At 46.9% G+C, this 7,245-nt stretch overlaps 1 protein-coding gene across 3 annotated transcripts in view; it reads right to left on the reverse strand.

Moving 5' to 3' along the window:
• LRAT (lecithin retinol acyltransferase) overlaps positions 1-3,148 on the reverse strand; it is a 120,511-nt gene extending 117,363 nt beyond the window's left edge. For all 3 annotated transcript variants that reach the window (XM_053901177.1, XM_053901176.1, XM_053901178.1), the window contains exon 1: positions 2,972-3,148. The gene's annotated coding sequence lies outside the window, so the exon portion shown is untranslated. The remainder of the gene's footprint in view (positions 1-2,971) is intronic.
• Positions 3,149-7,245: the final 4,097 nt, after the last annotated feature.

Genomic DNA, 7,245 nt, shown 5'->3' on the forward strand with positions numbered 1-7,245 from the left:
AGGGAGTGAAGGAGCCAACCATGGGTTGTTGGGAGAAGGAATGTTTCAGATGGAAAGACTAGTAAGTGTCTACACTAATAAGCGTCCCCAAGACAGAGATGTGCTTGGCATATTAGAGGTCAGTGTGCCAGCAATGCTAGTGAGCAAGTAGTGAGGGGCAAGAAAGAGATGAAGCCAGAAACAAATCTGAAAATATATCACACTTTTAGGTCGCTGTAAGGACTTTGGATTCTACTCTGAATGAGATAAGCCATTGGACAGTCTTCATCCAACACAGGACATGACTGACTGGCAGGATTACTCTTGCAAAACAAAACAGATGAACATAGGGAAAGTGGGGGTGAAAAAGAGGGAAGGGGGCAAACCATAAAAGACTCTTAATGATAGGGAATAAACTGAGTTTGCTGGAGGGAGGTGGGTGGGAGATGGGCTAGATGGGTGATGGGTACTAAGGAGGGCACTTGTTGTGATGAGCACTGGGTGTTCTATATAAGTGATGAATTATGAAATTCTACTCCTGAAACCAATATTACACTACAGGTTAACTAACTAGAATATAAATAAAAACATGAAACAAAACAAAACAGAATTATTGTTGCAGCTATGAGGAGAATACACCGCAGAAGGGCAAGAGAAAAACCAGGGAGACTAGGTAGGAGGCTATTGCTATAGTCCAACTAGAAGGACAGTGGTATAGACTGGAGTGAAGGTGGAAGGCAAGTTTGACTGCAAGGGTTTTGGCCTGAGCAGAGAAAGACAGGGTTGTCATTGAGATGGACAAGATGGGGGGTGGGGGGAGTTGGGGGAAGGGTAGGGTGGCAAGCAGCAGATTTGGGGGTGAAGATCATAAGTTCAGCTTTAAACATGATGTTTCTGAGATGGTTTTTACAGAAGATGCCAAGAAGGCAGCCAGGTTTCTTAATATGGATTTCAGAGGAGGACAAGTCCATGTTGGAGGCATAAATGTGGAGTCCATCAAAGTAGTGATGTTAAATGTCATGGAAGAGAGTGCCTTTTATTTTATTTTTTTTAAACGTTTATTTATTTTTGAGACAGAGAGAGACAGAGCATGAATGGGGGAGGGTCAGAGAGAGAGAGACACAGAATCTGAAACAGGCTCCAGGCTCTGAGCTGTCAGCACAGAGCCCGACGCGGGGCTCGAACTCACGGACCGCAAAATCATGACCTGAGCCAAAGTTGCCGCCCAACCGACTGAGCCACCCAGGTGCCCCAAGAGAGTGCCTTTTAAAAGGTAAGCAAGTCCAGGGGCACCTGGGTGGCTCAGTCAGTTGAGCGTCCGACTTCAGTTCAGGTCACAATCTCATGGTTTGTGGGTCCAAGCCCCAAGTCGGGCTCTGTGCTGACAGCTCAGAGCCTGAAGCCTGCTTCGGATTCTGTGTCTCCTTCTCTCTCTGCCCCTCTCCCACTTGTGCTCTGTCTCTCTCTGTCTCTCTCAAAAATAAATAAAAGTAAAAAAAAAAAAAAAATTTTTTTTAAAGGTAAGCAAGTCCAACAAGAGGCCTGGGACACTGCAAACCCTAGCTTTTAGAGATAAAGAGGACCAGTCAAGGAGACTGAGAAGATGTAGGCAGGGAGGAAGGAGGGAAACTTCAAGAAACTTCAAGAAGAAAGCATTTTAAGAAGGGAATGACCAGTTTGGTCCAATACTGCTAGTAGGTCAAGGAAGATGGGGACGAAGATTGATTGCCATATTTAGCACTCATTGGCCAACAGATGAAGGTTATTAGTTCCAGCCTCCCTGAAGTGAGGTAAACAAGATTCCAAGAGATTAAACAAATTGAACAATCAAGGTCACATAGCCAATTAGCAGCAGAACTGGACCCAGAGCCAAATACTGCACGTAGGCCTTCAGAAGTGAGCCCTGTTTCTTGAATCCCAGAGCAGGCTCTTCCTCAATAACGTATTATGATGTCATCATTCCCTTGGTAACTTTGATTTCTGAGGGGGAACTCTTAGAGACTTTTAAGACTGTAAACAAAAAGAAATAAACATCCATAGTAGAATTTGGGGGCACAATGACAGACAAGGGTTTGGTATTTCAGGGCAGGGACAAGGGCCCTCAAATCAAACGATATACACACTGCAACCAGGGCAGACCCAAGTGTCAAAACACATTTCTATTCAAAAAAATGTTTACATCTCCTCAAAATGAATCTCCCCAGAATGTTCATTGTATGTCACCAGATGATTTATATGTAAATAAACAGACACATAAAAACCCCCAGGCCCAATGATCATATGTTAGTGTATATCTGTAGTCAGGACTTGAATAAGGGGAACTGATTCCCCATCCTCTTCTCATCACTTGATTTCCTCCTTACAAAAGGATTCAAAAAGCGGAAGAGGAAGAACATATTTTTACTTCAGATGTTAATAAATCAGGCAAATCTTAGAGGGGGCCAAAGGCACAAGAAAGGTACAAAAATCACAGTTTTAACTGTCCCCACTCCGAACCTCAAATTCACAGCTGCCAACGTCTTCTGAACCATTTTGTAGATTTTCAAAGGTTGGAAGAGCTGGGGATGCAACTAGCAGACATCCAAGCTCCTAATGGAGAAGCTATTAGGCACTAGGATCGGGTCAGGAGGGAGGGACTGAGTAGCACAGGGCAAGGGAAAGGGAGGCAGGCGGGCACTTTCCATGGGAAGGGTTGAGCAAAGGCTGGTGCCAGGCCCACTCTTTCTCCGGGGAGGGGAAAGGTCAGTGCAAAGCTAGGACACGTGGCGGAGTAAAAGCACAGTTGGGCGTCTCTAAATTTGGTAGAGTCTAAGTGTCATCGCTCCTGTTCTGGCCCCCACACCTAGGGTCTCCCTCCAGGGCTGCAGCCAACTCCTCGCGCCTCCCTTCCCGCCTTTTCTTCTGAGAACGCAGCGCAGAAAGGAGCGTGCGGTGGCCAGGGGCCCCGGGGTCAGTGGGAGTGAGCGCGGGGCGCAGGCTGCCGCTCGGTTACCTGATGCCTCAGTGTCTCCCCAGAAATCGGAGGCGGGCTCTCCAATCCCGGCCCATCACCCGCGCCGGCTTCGGCCGGGTTGCCCGGTGGCCGGGTGCCCGAGTCCCAGCGGGAGAGTCGCCCGCAGCAGTCGCCGCGCCAGGGACCGCCGCAGGCTGCGCGCCAGGAAGCCCGGAGTCCCAGCGCCCGGCGGGCCGCTCGGCGGGGTGGACGGCGCCTTGCGCGCCCTCTGCTGGCCGGACCCCACCTGTGCGCCCAACCGGGCGGTTTCGTTCCCCACTGGTTGCCACCCAGTGCTGGAGCTGTATCAACCATGACCACAAAACATGGTTTAGGATTGCTGGCTCTGCTCCTTTTTTCTGTTTCTGGAGTTTGTACCAATGATTTAAAGATCCTGGGGCACTTGGATGGCTTAGTCGATTAAGCGTCTTGGCTTTTGCTGCTCAGGTCAGGATCTCAAGGTTCCTGGGACTGAGCCCTGCATCCGGCTCTGCTCTGACAGCGAGGAGCCTGCTAGGGATTCTCTTTCTCTCTCTCTGCCCCTCCCCTGCCCCCCTACCCCCCCACTTTCCCGCATTCCCCACCCTCTTCCAAAGTCTGTGTTTGAGAAGGAAAAATCCAACAAGATAAAGTTATGGCAGCCTCCAACTTCTCTTCCAAGGAGCTAGAGAATTGTATCCAGGCCAGCTTTGTTTTTCCAGCCATGTCCACGAAGAACCTGGTTTTTCTATAGCTATAAGTACCATCTGAGCAAGGCTGCTGGGAGCACAGGATCACAGGAAACATTCCTACACAGGTATAAGAGGGATGCAAAGAAGTACATGGAGGGTGTTTACAAGCTAGTTAATTTTTGGTAGACAGAGCAGTGAGTCTCCTTTTTTACACTTAATGTCTGAGTCATTTAGTTTCCAGTAATGCACTTCTCATTCTTTCAAGTCTAATGCTGCTGGCTCTCCTCCTGGATGGAATTTAAAAAGCAAGAATTTAAGTTGGAAGTAAAATTTTATAATAAAAGGAAGAAAACAGAAGCCAATCCTTTCTTTGTTGTAGGATAATTAATAAAGTTTATGGATCTGGGCAGTTACATGACTAATAACAAAAGAATTAACATCTGTTGAGCTCTTACTACTTACCAGAAGCTGTTCTAAGAGCCTTATTTATTTTATAACAAAAATAGGTTCTTCATGCTGCTTTATGTTTAAATGTTTTATATTTATTAACACATTAAATAAAACAACCTTATGAGATGGATAATATAATTATTCCCATTAAAAATTTTTTTTAATGTTTGTTTATTTTTGAGAGAGAAAGAACGTGAGTGGGTGAGGGGCAGAGAGCCACCAGATTATCCCCACTGTAAGGTTGAGGAAATTGAGACATAAAGAAGGTCGAGTAAGCTGTAAAGCTGGAATTTAAACCCAGGTTGGGGCGCCTGGGAGGCTCAGTCGGTTAAGCGACGGACTTTGGCTCAGGTCATGATCTCACGGTTCATGAGTTCGAGCCCCGGGCTGGGCTCTATACAGACCACTCAGAGCTTGGAGCCTGCTTCGGATTCTGTGTCTTCCTCTCTCTCTGCACCCCCCACCCTCCTTGCCCCGGCTCATGCTCTGTCTGTCTGTCTGTCTGTCTCTCTCTCTCTCTAAAAAAAAATAAAGGGGCGCCTGGGTGGCTCGGTTCGTTAAGCGTCCGACTTCAGCCCAGGTCATGATCTCACGGTCCGTGAGTTCAAGCCCCGAGTCGGGCTCTGTGCTGACCGCTCAGAGCCTGGAGCCTGTTTCAGATTCTGTGTCTCCCTCTCTCTCTGCCCCTCCCCTGTTCATGCTCTGTCTCTCTCTGTCTCAAAAATAAATAAACGTTTAAAAAAAATTAAAAAAAAAATAAAAACACATTAAAAAAATTAGAAGCAAACAAACAAAACCCGCCAGGCAATCTGGCTCCAGTATCCATACGCTCAGTTGTTACGTTATACTGCCTCTGTTAGAAGAAAAATTAACTCTGATCTCATTTAATCCTCACAACAAACCTACGGAGTGGGTTCTGTTATTATCTCTGTTTTACAGACAAGGCAACTTAGGCACAGAGAGGCTAAATAACTGTCCAGGGTATCGGAGCTACTGAGTGGTGCTGTGAGACAGTAACAGTCAGTCTGACCCTTGACTGACCACAGGAGGGGAGATGCTATTTTCATACACTCAAGTATACAGAAGGAGAAGGAATTACCAAGAAAGTGTGTAAAGCTTTTATAACCTTCCAATCCTTGAGCCCCTGGGCTTTAGGCTCAGTGCCTCCATGTCCTTTTTCGGGCCTAACTTGGCCGAAATGTCTCTCCTAGTATCTCCACTGTTCCTGTACTCCACTAGTGAGGTCAAGAACATAGGGGTCCTCGACCAAACTCAGAGCCAGACTAAGGTCTAGCCATTTTGCCTACAGCTGGGACAACTCTTCCCTGGGGAGTGGGAGGGGGGGAGGGGGAGAATATTTACAGCATATTTAAAGCACAGCGTATTTAAAGAGATGAGCTTTCATCCATTTGGGGCCAGTCCTCCAGAACACTTTGGGAAGGGACAACTAGGGACACCAATATCTCCAAGCCCTCTTTGCTTCTATCTTTTTTTTTTTTAATGTTTATTTATTTTTGATAGAGACAGAGCGTGAGCAGGCAAGGGGCAGAGAGAGGGAGACACAGAATCTGAAGCAGCTCCAGGCTCCAAGCTGTCAGCACAGAGCCTGACGCGGGCCTCAAACTCACGAACCACGAGATCATGACCTGAGCTGAAGTCAGACGCTTAACCGACTGAGCCGCCCAGGCGCCCCTTTGCTTCCATCCGAGAAACAACGTTGCTTTCTAAGGGGCAACAAGAACAGTCAAAGAAGAGACACAGCCATGGCCATATAAACAACTTGACTTTTCTCAGTTTTTGAAGTTCACTTCTTTCTCCCTGTGGAGACAAGGCCTATCTTGCCCAATATAGTGATTTGGAGACATCTGGGGCTGATCAAGGAAAAGATAAGACCCCAAGGAGGGAGTAGCACAGAGCAAGCTTTATTTGGGCAACACTTTTGACAGGTTTGCATGTGGGAAGTGGGGAAGGGAGTCCGACATGGTATGGGGGGGGGGGGGCCTTCTGGATGCTATGGCAACACAGGGGCTTCCACCTGGGAGAGTGGGAAGCTAAGGGAACTCCTGGGGGACACGTTCATGGGAGAGGAGACTTCCAGGTCTAAGTGAGGCCTCTCAGCAGCCCCTCTGGGAGCCTCTGATCAGGGAACTCCAAAGGGCAGCAGCAGAGTAGAGGTCTTTAAGAGCTACAAAGTTTATTTTATCCACAGCTAGCAGATGCTGGATGCCATTTCTTAGCATTTGCAAAGCAGGCCAGTTCTAAATAAGTTTTAAAATATGCTTATTTTGGGTGTGTTTAAAACGACTGAATATGTTTTAAATATGAAGATTTGGCTTTGGTGCCCATAGGCTTTTGAGTTCATGGGTCCCAGCCTGTTGTAAAGAAATCAGCAATCCAAGGGTCAATATATGGGGGCCATTTTTTGGTTTAAAAAATTTTTTTTTTAATATTTATTCATTTTTGAAAGACAGGAAGAGGCAGAATGCGAGTGGGGGAGGGGCAGAGAGAGAAGGAGACATGGAATCCAAAGCAGGCTCCAGGCTCTGAGCTGCCAGCACAGAGTCCAATGCGGGGCTCGAACTCATGAATCATGAGATGATGACCTGAGCTGAATGAAGTCAGGCGCTTACCCGACTGAGCCACCCAGGCACCCCCATCTTTGGCTTTTTTATGTAACATCCCAAAAGAAGGATCTTAGGAAGTACAGCCAAACACACATCTAGAATCCACAGCTCCACTGAGCCCAGATTGATACCAAAGAGTCTCCCAGGCAAGTCTCACACCCACATTCTCTGTTCAGTGTTCTGACCTAAGAGTCCAGTTTGAATGCTGGTGATCAACACTGGCTGATGACAGGTTCCTACCTTACGATCCCTTCCTCTCATCAGAAAAGGAGAAAAATCTAACATCCAGACAATACATTACATACATACAAAAGGAATGGGTTAGGAAGATATTTACCTACAAGAATGTATGAGGCGGTCTGAGTGGATAGATACCCACAGAAGTGTGCCTATTGTTGCCTCATGGTGAAGTAAGTTCACCAGCAGGTGGCTCTGTTACCTTACATATCAGAGAGGAGCTCCCTTCCAAATAAGGCCTCAAAAAAAAAGCATATTTCTAAATTCCTCATACTCTGGTCACTAGATTTAG

This window comes from Panthera pardus, unplaced genomic scaffold (assembly GCF_024362965.1).
Source record: "Panthera pardus isolate Hobbes unplaced genomic scaffold, ASM2436296v1 HiC_scaffold_13, whole genome shotgun sequence".
NCBI lineage: Eukaryota > Metazoa > Chordata > Mammalia > Carnivora > Felidae > Panthera > Panthera pardus.